Genomic DNA, 13,249 nt, shown 5'->3' on the forward strand with positions numbered 1-13,249 from the left:
GCTTGGTGAATTCTGCTTCACAATGATAGGAAGAGCCGACATCGAAGGATCAAAAAGCGACGTCGCTATGATCGCTTGACTGCCACAAGTCAGTTATCCCTTTGGTAACTTTTCTGACACCTCCTGCTTAAAACCCAAAAGGTCAGAAGGATCGCGAGGCTCCACTTTCACGGTCTGTATTCATACTGAAAATCAAGATCAAGCGAGCTTTTGCCCTTCTGCTCCATGGGAGGCTTCTGTCAACAGATGTGTCTCACCCCTTACCAACGCTGGGTAAGCGGCACACAGTAGAAAGAATCCAAGCTTTGAGAAGATGAGCATTTAAATCCTAGCTCTTTCATATACTCTCTGTGCGGACTCTCTGGAGTTGCCTTTTCATCCATAAGTGAAGATAATGATAATACCTAATAGAGATATACCATGAGATTAGATGATATGTTAGAAGGATCATAATAGATACTCAGTTCTACTCACTTACTAGAACTCCAAGTATTAAATTTTTCAATTCTCTAAGTCATTAGTTCTTAAAATGTCCTAGAGGAGCAGGATCAGCATCTCCTGAGAACTTGTCAGAAATGCAACTCTCAGACCCGACACCAGACACACTGAATCAAGTATACCTTCTTTAACAAGCCCTCCAGGTAATTCTCAAGCAATACCTTCTTTAACAAACCCTCCAGGCAATTCTCATGCATAGTCAAGTTTGATAACGACTACTCTAAGCTAATCAGCCAATCACAGGCATGTGTGCAAAGGGGGGAAGGAGAAACTAATTAAAACAATAAAATGAATTAAAATAGATGTTAGAATAAAAGTAGAATGTTAATTGTCATCTACTATTTAAACTCTCTCCTTCCTTCCACAATTCTATCATATGTAGTTGTACGATTTCCTTTCTCCTGCATGATATGTTTTTAAAGACCAACAGAATTTTTCTTAGGTTGGAATATAAATATACAGGGTCCCTATTTGAATGTATGCAGCACACTAAAAACTATCAAGATTCATGGCCTATAGTGATATATTTAGGAACTCCCAAGAAAATGAAATTGAATGAATCGGCACATTGGCATAATATCTGTATCCACTATGGCATGGTTAGTTACCAAGAAATACATTTAGTGTTACATAGACTAAACCCCAGAATGAGAGCTCAGTGTTCTCTCTTGATCTGGAGAAGAGGGAACCAAAATTATTTACAAACGTAACTGCAGTAATTTATAGGTGCTTCCGGTCTTTTTACATGGTTACTTCAGGGAGGTCTTACTAATGTCACAAGTTAAAGTTCTATTTTCAAAAGGGCCAAGACTCATATGCTAGGAATATAGAGAGATATAGATACAAAGACGTGATCACGCCATGTCAACAAGCATCTGCCTTCCTCCCTAGCAAATTCCTTTGAATTCCTCTAGTATTTAGGACACTGACTAAATTATTCCTTTTTATTTTCCACTGGCATTAAACATAGCTAAGAGGATTACACTATACTTCGCTATTAAGGCTCTTTTTGTGACTGGCAGCATCTAATCCTGATTATTCACTGTGTGTATTTCTAAAATATATAAAGCTAGAAACAGAGCTTTCGACTGAGTCCCCAGTTTCAGTCAGTTTGACCTTCATGTCTATAGACTCACTGTGACTCATCACTAATGAGAACAGTTGTACTTTTCTCTCCTCCTCTCCCTCCTCCCCTCTTTTGGCTATAGAAAGTGCCTATAGAAAGACTCTTGTGTAGTAGAATTGGGAAGAAATTTTATTGTGCATATATTTACTTATCGCCTATGCCCTTCACAACTGATTTCAATTCCTTTGGAATATATTGTTAGTTCTGACTTACTTCTCTGTTCTTAATGGAAGATATAACTCCAGGGAAGAATGAGAAATTCAGAGTACTCAAGATGAATAATGTCTTAAATTTGATTAACCTTTTCACCATTTATATGAAATATAGATTCCTTGAGGAACATATTTAAGCATCATTTCCAAAACAACCCCTAGGATAGCAGATCTAAAGTTTTGTTTGTTTGTTTGTTTGTTTGGCAAGGCAACTCTTGGTTGACCTCACAGATTGCAAGGACCTTGTCAGCTTACAATCCCTTATTTTTTACGCCTACACCACCTGATCTTTTTTAGATGGTCTCCCATCCAAGTACTAACCAGGCCCAACCCTGCTTATCTTCCAAAATCAGACAGGATCGGACTTGTTCAGGGTGGCATGACCGTAGACTAAAGTTTTGCAACATATTAGAATCACAGGATGGATTAAATATCCCAATATCCAGGCCACACTCCAGGCCAATTAAATCAGGTTATCTGTAGGTAGAACCCAATATTTTGTTAAAACATCCTGGGTGATTCCAGTAAAGCCAAGTTTGACCCTAGATCCTAGAGAATGCTCCTTGGTCTCATGAGATGTCAATGTTATAATAAAAAATATAAAATAAAAGAAGTTTTAAAGTCTACCAATTTGAGAAATATAGCCAATTGTATTTTTCTCCTTATAGATTCTTACCAATTTACAGTAAATATTTGCAGATTAAAGACTGAGAAGTCCTGCAGGGAAAAACAATAGTGAATGTAAAAAAGGAAGGAGGAAAAGGAGAAAAAAGAACCCTCAGCCCCAAGGAAAAAAACACATCTTTTTAGTTTGGGTTATTCCATAATTTTAAAAAGTTTACTCAGCAGTGACTTAGTATGTGGAATACCTGCTTAAAAAAAATTGGAACGCTTCTTCCATGGAATATCATTTGGAAGATACTAAATAAAAGGATTCCACTGCAAAATCTTTTCTAGCAATACTTATTAAAGACCTGGTTATATCTAGATTTTGCTTCACTCTCATGTACCATTTGATATTTAAAATAACTTGTTGAGTTTACCATAAGGGTTCAGAAATTATGCAAAATGTCTGATAGAAATAGGATACTTGGATTGCAAACACTATATGAGATTTAGTTTAGGAAGGTCAGCCTCCAAAATTAACAGGACAAAAGAGATAAATAGTATCTGGGGAAATCCAACAGTTAATAACACTGGAAAGATTCAAAAGTCCAATTAAGTAAGAGAGTGGTAGCAGAAATGGTGCCAGGATACATGAGATCTAGTATTCAGTGGCATGTACAGGGTCAGTACAAATAAAGTGATAGTTTGGGATTATTTAATATTTATTTCTATTACACTCATACTCTGTTTCACATTTTCTTTTCCTAGGTTTTTCTAAAAACTTTATATTTCAGAACTTCATACTTCTGGGACTATCTAATCAACTCTTAATCTTTTAGTTTCTTTGTTCCTTCATCAAAACTAACCCATGTCCTCTTCTCAGGATTCTCCCAACTCTTTCTTGAGAGCCGATTATATGGTAAAATACTGATTTGTGACTGTGTCAACATTTAAGCCCAGTGATGCAATCTCAGGCACTGTCCAGACTGTTTCCACATTAGTTGTAAGGCAGATGAAGAATAATGGCAGTCATTCTCCATATGAGTTTCCTAAGAGATATCAAAAAACTCTGCTAATTAGAGTGTCCTAATTAGGAAAAGTTCTTGAGCTGCTGTAAATAGTAATGAAAAATATTTAAAGTAATTAGGCAAATTGGATTTGGATAAACATTAAAAAGGGACAGCCAACTGTTGATGTCAGAGAAGGTCTCATTAGCCATTGAATTTTATTGACAGGATAAGAGAGAATCAAATGCCTGTATGACCCCTGGTCCACTATGTTTTTGGCTGGTTCTGTCAGAGCCCATGGTGTTGTTTCTTTTAACTCATTTTCTCTTTTGCCTCATTTCCCCTTTCAAATTCATATGACCTCCCCAACCACAAAGAGTCATTAAACACAACTCCAAATATTTTAATTTAAAAATAAATTTATTGATTCATTTATCCGAAAAGCCATAAAAAGAGCTGGCTCAAATGATGTCACTAAAGACCTGTTTTCTTTTTTTCACTTTTAGCTGCATGCCATCTACACATTTCACAGTCTCACATCAGAAAAACTCAGGCCCTCCCTGTCATGGCAGCAGAGTGGCTATCTCAGTGCTGACCTCACATATTCACACTATACCATGCAAGAGAAGAGAGAAGGTCATTTTTACATTTTTAGAAGTCTCCACAAAAGAAAAGAGTATTTTCCTTTTAGAAATTCTCTAGCCTCATTGGCTCTGCTATGATTAATACCATCCATTTCTAGATGAGGGATCAGGATATACCAACTGTGGAGTCAATTACATTCAAACTATAAGGTTGGGAAAGAGGCACATAAGAATTCCCAGAGGAAATATGGGTTACCATTGAGAAGAGGAAATGGACACTGAGTGAGGAAGAAAAACTACAGTCATTGCACCTGCCCTCTTATTATTCTTCATACCCTCCTCTCTAGAATCTACATTTATAACTATTGACCGATTTTTACTTTTGACCTTGAGTCACAGTTTAGTCTTCGATCCCTCTTTTTAAATGTATCTTCTCATTTTATAAATATCCTTTAGATAAGAATTAAGGATATGTTCAAAGAAATTCAAACTCACATATTTTATTTTCTATAAGAGTTCATGAAATTCATTAAGGAGGAGATTGATTTGTATCTGCCACTGTAAAACTCATAGCATCATAAACATGGTTGTGTTTTCATAAATATTTTTGAAAGATATATGGGAAATACGATTCCTTTGGTCCAAAGGAAGATCAAAACAGAACCAAAACTCTAGAAAAAAATCTATAGTTAATGTTCTAGGAAAACAGTGTCCATATCGCCTGCGAGTTAGTAAAAGAGTGGCTCCAGGCCATTAACAGGAACTAAAGTCTTCTAGGATAAAGAAGTCAAGAGCAGAGGAACTAGAGGAGACCACACCAAGGAAAATTAGAAGATAAAAATTAAGAGCACTGTAATATCATGTTGATTTTTCTTCCTGTTTGACTTTAGCTATCTTACTTCCTCCACACCACTACCCAAGAAGAGTATGTGCTCCTGGTCCTTTTGTTATTTATATTTGAGATACATTAGTTTTATTTCCTTTTAGTTCTACATCTTACATGCTTCTCTCAAGGATCAACCCCTTTATTTCTTACTTTTTCTGTGGATAGGAAGTATTAAGATTTTAGGTCATTTTTCAGCCCCTTTGAGTAGATTGTATCCAATTTTACTTTCTTCGTTTAAGAATGCAACCAAATGTCACTGTTCCTCCAATATTTTGAAACCAAATAAGATTGGCTGGAATCCTCAATTCTATGGGGAATCCCAAGCTTTCTTCAATATATATTTAAGTTTGTGAGGACATTATATTCACCTCTGTCTGCTCTCATTAGCCTATATTGTATTGATTCAGATGTGAAATTTATCCCTTTCTAGTTTTTCACAAAAAATTTTTCCCGGAGTAACATTAATAGATTTGAACTGTGTCCAGTTGTGGAAACATAATGAACATTTAAACAATGTCAATTGAATATAAGGATGCATCTCCGGGCTTTAAATGTCCATTGGCTGCTTCCCCACAGTGGAATTTCACCAGCCCTTCCCTTCCATATGCTCAGGCTCACAACGTTGGTGGGGGCACCTGTCTCCCCGCTCCTTCACTCTAAACTCCTCCAGGTTTTCTTTCTTTTCTTCTTTCTCAGAAACACAAGCTTCTCCCATTTTCCCCCTTTATAACTATTCCTTCATGGAGGTTAACTGCCACCCATGTCTTGAGTGCCCTACTGTCCACCCCAAATATCTTATCAATCTAATTCCAAGAGAAAATAAATGAACATTTCTTGTGTAAGCTGATTTCTGATCCTGCCGAACTAGGATCAGGTAATGAAATTTTTGTCTTATCATTAGACTAATACAAATAAAAAAATAAAACCAATAATAACAATAGTTCTCATCTATTGGATTCTTAATATGTACCCAGCCCAATGCTAAGAACTTTGTATGCATTATTTCACTAATATTTCTCGAAAAACTTCAAAGTATGAATGTTTGTCTCCATTTTACGATAAGAAAAGTAAGGTTTATAGATAAAAACCCAGATCTTTCTTAATCATTATGCTAACCCACTCAATGCAGACATATTTTTCTAGTTTTATTGGCTGATGTTACATCCTATAGACCTTAACTTTATTTCATATTGCCTTGAAAATCTTAAATTAAAAACTACTTCTAAATCCCCATTGTTAAGCAGGTAATGATTTGGGGTTGTGGTGGGTGCACTGATATTGTGTAATCTTATACCAGTGCTCAAATCAGGAAATCATTTTGCAATGTATATCAACAACCCTCCCCCCGAAAAGAGGTTTTTATTTTTTAATCTTATTTTTTCCAGAATACATGATTATTTACCATGAACATCATTATCTTTATCATTGATTTGCTAAATATAAAGCATAATGTTAAACTAGTTTTTAAATGTTCTTCAAACAAATGTGATAGACCATGAGTCAACTTCAGATCAGTTTATTGTCAAGCATCTAGATGCCAGAAAATAAAACAAACAAAATGCATTTACAAAATAAGGGTATTTATGCATTAGAGATCACCAAAAATACTGAGTTAATATGTTACTATGCTCCAAAGCATAATAATTAATATACTCAAAAACAAAAACAACAAAAACAAAGATCAAGAAACAAAATCAGAAGAAAACAAGTTCAGTTATGCTGCTGGATTATTTTATGGATGGGAAGTTTACGTATCTTTCAGAGAAGCTTTTCTGATCAATATCAACAATCAGGAGAGTTATCATTAGGTGTCCATTCTCCCTGTCCATGAAGAAATTGTGAAAGCACTAGTGAGTCAAGAGTAATAACACCAAAGTTGGCTTCTAATGAGCATTTTTCCAGATTTATTAATTGGATACAGCTCCATAGAGGGAAGGAACATCTGCTTATGTTTACATTGAACTTGAATTCAAATGTATAGTCTTTCTTTTAACTCTCAAGAGTAAATGGCCTCTAGTAATGAGCAGATGGGGAAAAATAAGAAGAAAGAATGTTTACAGATCCAACAATAATAGTTTTAGCGTTATTTACAAGCAATTATATATCAGGCTTGTGAAACCATCTGAGGCCTCGCCTGGCCTGGCTGGAACTCAGACAAGAGCAAATGCTAAAAGGTCTCTTACCTTCACCTTCTGCTACTTCAGCCACCCACCTCAAAGACCACATTTGGGACCTAACCATAATAGCTTCTCCTTTGAAATCTTAAAACCATCATACCTACTTTATCAACATTTCGTTCTCGCATCTCGCCTTTTCCAATGGATCCATCACCTCCCCCTATTCCATTTCTTTCCTTCTCTAGCCTACAAGACATTGCGCATCACTTCAGCTTTTCTCTTGCCAGCACCCTCACTACCACCGTCAATAATAATAATGATACTTGAAAATCTTTAATCACCCTCCTAATTCGGTCTTGCTGGAGCTTCTAACTTCATACAGCCCTTTGTCCCAGACACTCCATAGTTCTGGCCCAATGGATCATCATTTACTACTGACCTCACATCATATCTTTTCCTTTGCGTTCCTCTGAAAGCACTTTTTAAAACCCAAATATAGATTTTTCTACATTCTCATGCTGTGCATGAAAAGTTCTCTGTTCCTCATGTCTTACCTAAAATCTGGTTTGTCCTAACATGTCCTTCCTCAACCACCCACTTGAATGCAGACTTCACTTATTCCTGTGCCCAATGGCGCTAGAAGATGTTACCAATCTTCTAGACTGTGCAAATTCCTTCCTCTTTTAACAATGACAATGCTCCAAGATGCCACCTTCTTCCCCTTCTTTTTGAGATTATCTGTTATTTCTTTGCCAACCTATACATTCAAACTGGCATTTCGTCATTAGTTTCCTCTTGCCTCCGACTCCTGCATCATTAATACCATAGTGTCAACATTCCTTAACCTCCTTGATTCCAGTGACCTTCACCTTTTGCTACTTCATCTTCTGCTACTTCAAAGACCACATTTGGGACCTAACTATAATTGCTCCCCCTCTGATATATTAAAACCATCATACCTACTTTATCAGCATTTCATTCCCGCATCTCGCCTTTTCCAAAGGATCCATCACCTCCCCCTACTTCATTTCTTTCCTTCTCCAGCCTACAAAACATTATGCATCACTTCAGCTTTTCTCTTGCCAGCACCCTTACTACCACCATCGATAATAATAATGATACCTAAAATTCTTTTATTTATCCTGAGTCAGATCTCTCTCTAACTCTCTAATAAAATAATTCTAGATACTCATCTTTCAACCTATTTCAATGAAAAGATTTCCATCATTCACCTTTCTGCTCACAATACTGCAGCAATACTCTTGGCCAGTGAACTTGCTACCATTTTCTCGGAGAAAATGAAGGGTATCAGGTATGAATCCCTTCTGTTTCCTGCTCCCCAACCTACAAATTAATTGAGCTGACATTCAGCCCCACCTTCTTTTCTTTATTCACAAAACAAAAGATGAGTTTTCTATCTTAGACTTACTTATTTACCTTGACCCAATGCTCACCTCTTTCACTTCCTCAAAATCATGTTATTTCATTACCATTGACCTCAGCCTCAGCTTCACCTTCAGAATACTTCTTGACAGAGCACTCCATAGCCTTTCCCAATGACAATATTATTTTCCTGTGTTGGAAGACCTATATTTGGCATCTTGCCTCCTTTTATTCCTGTTACATTTAGTTAGTTTATTATTTTTTTAATTGTTTTGTAATTGTATCCAGTTTCTTCTCAAATACATGTAGGATATAGGGGAATTTATTTTCTGGTTCCGAGTTCCTCTTCTAATTTTTATTTCTTTTGGCCCAGCCCTAATTATGCAATTGTTTAAAAAAAAAAAAAAGGAAGGAAGAAAAGAAAAGCAAGCAAGAAAGAAAGAAACTTGCTTTCTCGACTAACCTATCCTCTCTGAGTTTCTGATATTCTTCTTACAAAAATGATTTTTTCTTTATATACCAAATTCCTGCTTAATGCAGGTAAAATGTTGTCACCCAAGCCTGAAGTGGTCCTTGCAATTTGAATTCCCGAATGAACCTGCCTATGACCTTTCTAAGTTAAGTTTCCTAATATTTAAAGGCCCTAATCAAGGATCTCCACAAATGTCGGGCATTTTCTATCAAAGAATTTTTTTGAGTCAAAGAAATTCAAATCTCTTCCCACTATAATAATTGTCATTAGCTTTATTTTCAGCCATAATGTGCTTCCAAAGAAACACCAAACCATTGAAGACACGCTCTAATCATATTTTGTCTACTAATTCATTTATAGTATTAGGCTTTGTATTAGTCAGTGTTCTCCAGAGAAACAGAATCAGTAAGATGTATATAGATAAATACGTATAAGAGATTTATTATAGAAACTGGCTCATGCAATGATAATGAAGTCCCATAGTCTTCTGTCTGCAAGCTGAAGAACCAGGAGAGCCTAGCGATATAATTCAGTCTGAGTCTGAAGGCCTGACAGCCAGAGCAGTCAATGACGTAGCTCCCAGTCTCCTAAGAACCAGGGAACTCTGATGTCCTGGAGTCTGAAGGCCTGAGAACCAGGATCTTCGGCGTCCCTGAGCAGGAGAAAATGGATGTCTCAGCTTAAGAAGAGAAAGAGAGAATTCGCTCTTCTTTCACTTTTTGTTTGATTTAAGTCCTCAGTAGATTGGGTGATGCCTATTTACATTGGTAAAGGCGATCTGCTTTACTCAGTCTACCAAGTTACATGGTAGTTTCTTCTGGAGAAAACCCTCAAAGACACATTCAGAAATAACATTTTACCTGTCTGGGCATCCCTTAGCTCAGTCAAGTTGACACATAAAATTAATCATCACAGGCAAGAAAATAAAAACAGAAGAACAGGATTTCTGTGCTCTTTCCTGAACGACTATATAACTCTTATGAACTATATAGCTTGAGTTTTTCATTCAGAGTACTTAATCATTCATTCATTCATTTATTCATTCACTCATTTATTCATTCAATAAATGTATATTCAGTGCCAACCATAAGGACTCATACATGGTCCCTGTAAGACCTTCCATGGTGTCATTGGAGAAAGTAACCACTACCAAATCAAGGACCAAAGCAAGCATTCATGCAGAAGTTTGTCATTTGGACTTAGTTTGAAAGACAGTTTTGGATATGTGTTGTATGTGGGTATAAAGAAGTTAGAACACAATGAAAACAAAAAAAGGCACAGAAAAAGGAAATTTTGAACGGTGTACTCTTCACTCTGCAGGCAGATTTGGGTACAGCATAACATAAATGAGATGATGTAGTTCACAATGATTCCAAAAACTCAATGGGAGTGGATTGAAGTTTACCCCAAGATAACATCCTTTGTCCCTCCATTGTTTGACAGCTGTCATCAAGCAAACTATTCTAAAGTTCTGTGGGAAGGAGTGGAATCTGGACTCTGGCACCAGAAAGTCTATTTCCCTCCAGTCCTCCTTTCTGTCTTTTTGCCCTCAGATCTTTCTTTACTTTGAATTCTTCATCTATATCGTTGGAGGAAAGAATAATATTTGCAGCCTGGCAGAAACTGCTTCATTATGTTTTTGTAATGCCAAAGTTATATATACTCACATAGAGTACTATCATTTAAATCTTTTTTTCCATAAATATGTACATTTCTTAGAAGTATTTTTCTGAAATAGCTTTATGTTTTATTTTTTGCATTTTCCAATTTGTCTTTTTGCATTTTCGTTTGTCATTGCTTTCTATTCATTCTTTCTTCCTTATTCAGAATGTAATTCCATCTTTCTTCCTTCTCCCTTCTTCCTCCCTACTCACCGTCATTTGCTCCCCACCCATCTTGGATCAATCTCTAATATTAATATTCTAACTAGTTGAGTAGGTGAAGTCTTTTGACTGAAAAAAAAAACATTAAATAAAAAAATTTGATGACTCTTGTAGGACTAAACTCTTTCAAAGGACATTTTAAGAGCACCCTCAACATTTCATTTTGTTGGGTTTTATGTCCACCCCAATCCACTGAGATAGCTGGTGTTCAGGGAGTGTGAGCCTGACATAGTTGAGAGGAATGTTTTGTGTGGAATTTGCTGTGGGTGGCAGCCTGGATGGGTTCCCTTCCACTTTGGCTGAAGAGTCTTTACCTGGCCCAATTTAATGCTTTGGTCATAGACTTAAAAAGAAAGCAACAAAGCTTCCAGGCTTTGAGAACTTCTTAGCTCATTCGTCTATCTTTTTTACAAAGTCCCTCAGTTCTTTCATTTCCAAAATAAAGAAGCAAGCCTGGTCTCCTAAAGAAAAGATTAAATGAGCCTAAAGAGGCTGAGGACATTAATTGTTGGGTGGTTTGTTCATATAACTTTCTGAAAGAACTATTCAAGTAATAGGTCAGTCGGGTCATTTGTTAAAGTGATTTCTTCTTTATGCTTTCAAATTTAGATACTGATTTAAATAAATGTCAATTTGACGTGGACAGCTTCTCTCATTTAAAGAAGTTACCATTTTGTAGAGACTTAATTCTTTAGCATTAAAAACCATATTAATATGCAAAAATAATAGAGAATGTTAAGAAACAAGGAGTCTATAAATGTGTTTCTTCTGGTCTATATCAGATCCTAATTAACAATCCAAGCTTTCATAGTATAGTATATGCTTACCTAATGCTTGGCATATAATTGGGGCTCCATAAAATTCAATTGAATATTGTTATAAGTCAATTTAGAATATATAACCATTATTGAAATTTTACAGTAAAGCACCTTGGCCTCCCAGTTTCTGAGTTCTTCACTTCTGGTGATCTTTTCTCTACCCTATCCTAGAATTTGTAATTAGAAACCACTGTACCAACTCCAAATCTCAGTTTTAAACACTAGCTCAATTTCAGACCTACTATAGTCTCTGATGACCACCTCTTTCCTTCTATACACTTTTTTAATGACCCTTATTGCAGTCATTCTTCGACACTATTAAACCTGCCTGCTTACTGCTTACCACTTTGGCAGTATCAGTTTTCCCTTTATTTACCCACATCTATGCCTAGCTTAGATTTCATAGTAGAACATGGTAATCATTTTCTTTCATGTGCTCTCACCTCCCTTGGCTCACTTTCCCACCATCATATTTTCCAGGTAAACTTTGATCCTCTTGCATTCAATTTTCAGTCTATTCCATTTCTTTGAACAGCTGAATATGGCTAGAGTAAAACCAGAACCGCCGATGCTGATGAGCTTAACATTGATTTTGTGACCACATGACTTAAATAGACATAGTACAGCCTAGAAATCTTACTATATAACCCCGGTCTGTTCACTCTCACTCTCCATGACAACTATTTCATACCTTTCCAATACCCACCACCTCTCATTTTCACCTCACATCTTGCTTCAAAAATAGAAACAATGAGAAGAGAACTTAGGTAACTTACAAACTACCTAGTCTTCTCGCACCTGAATCCATTCAGTCTATTCCTGTTTAAAGACAGAGTTGTCACTGCTGTCATCTCTGGTCAACCTTTCCTTTTCTCTGTTGGTCTTTTTGTAAACTATTTTATAGAAGTATAACATGTACAGAAGAGTGCACAATTCATAATTTTACAGCTTAATAAATTTTACAGAATGTAAACACTCATGTATCTCCCACTTTGATCAAGACGTAGAAGATCCTATTGTGTCCTCTCTTGTGTCCCTGCCTTTTTATTATCTCCACAAAATTACCCAGAACCTTGACATCTATATCATAGATTTGTTTTGATTGTTTTTAAAATTTAAGTAAATGAAATCATACAGTGTGAGGACTTTTGTGTCAGCTTTTAAAGAAAATCTAACATTATATCTGTAAGATTCATATTTGTAGAACAAAGGGTTTTTTTACTATTTATATTTTTTATGACATAATTATATTACAACTTATTAATTCTGCTGTTGATGGACATTTAGGTTATTTCTAGCTTGGAATGATTATAAATAATGCTGCTATAAATATTTCACACATATTTGGGATTGCATAGTGATAGTTTCTGTAAATGTTCTGTTTCTTTGGCACTGCAATACAGTTTTAAGAGTGGGTACACAAATTTATACTCTTCTAGCAGTGTCTGAGAGTTCTCATTGTCTGCATCCTCTCCAACACTTGGTGTTGTCAGTCTTTTTCATTTTTGCCATCCTGGTAGGAGTGTAGTGTTACATCATCATAACTTAAACTTATATTTTCCTGATGACCAATGATTGAGGTTATGTATTCACATATATATATATATACTGGCCATTTGATTTTTAGATATTCTCTTTCTAGAAGTGTCTGAGTTAA

At 35.9% G+C, this 13,249-nt stretch overlaps 1 protein-coding gene and 1 pseudogene across 17 annotated transcripts in view; one reads left to right on the top strand and one right to left on the bottom strand.

The window, feature by feature from the left end:
- The window catches only part of RBMS3 (RNA binding motif single stranded interacting protein 3), a 653,502-nt gene that overhangs the window by 617,401 nt on the left and 22,852 nt on the right, over window positions 1-13,249 (top strand). The gene's annotated exons all lie outside the window — the stretch shown is intronic.
- LOC111736971 lies at window positions 2,108-2,227 on the bottom strand (annotated as a pseudogene).

Source organism: Pteropus vampyrus, unplaced genomic scaffold (assembly GCF_000151845.1).
Source record: "Pteropus vampyrus isolate Shadow unplaced genomic scaffold, Pvam_2.0 Scaffold1, whole genome shotgun sequence".
NCBI lineage: Eukaryota > Metazoa > Chordata > Mammalia > Chiroptera > Pteropodidae > Pteropus > Pteropus vampyrus.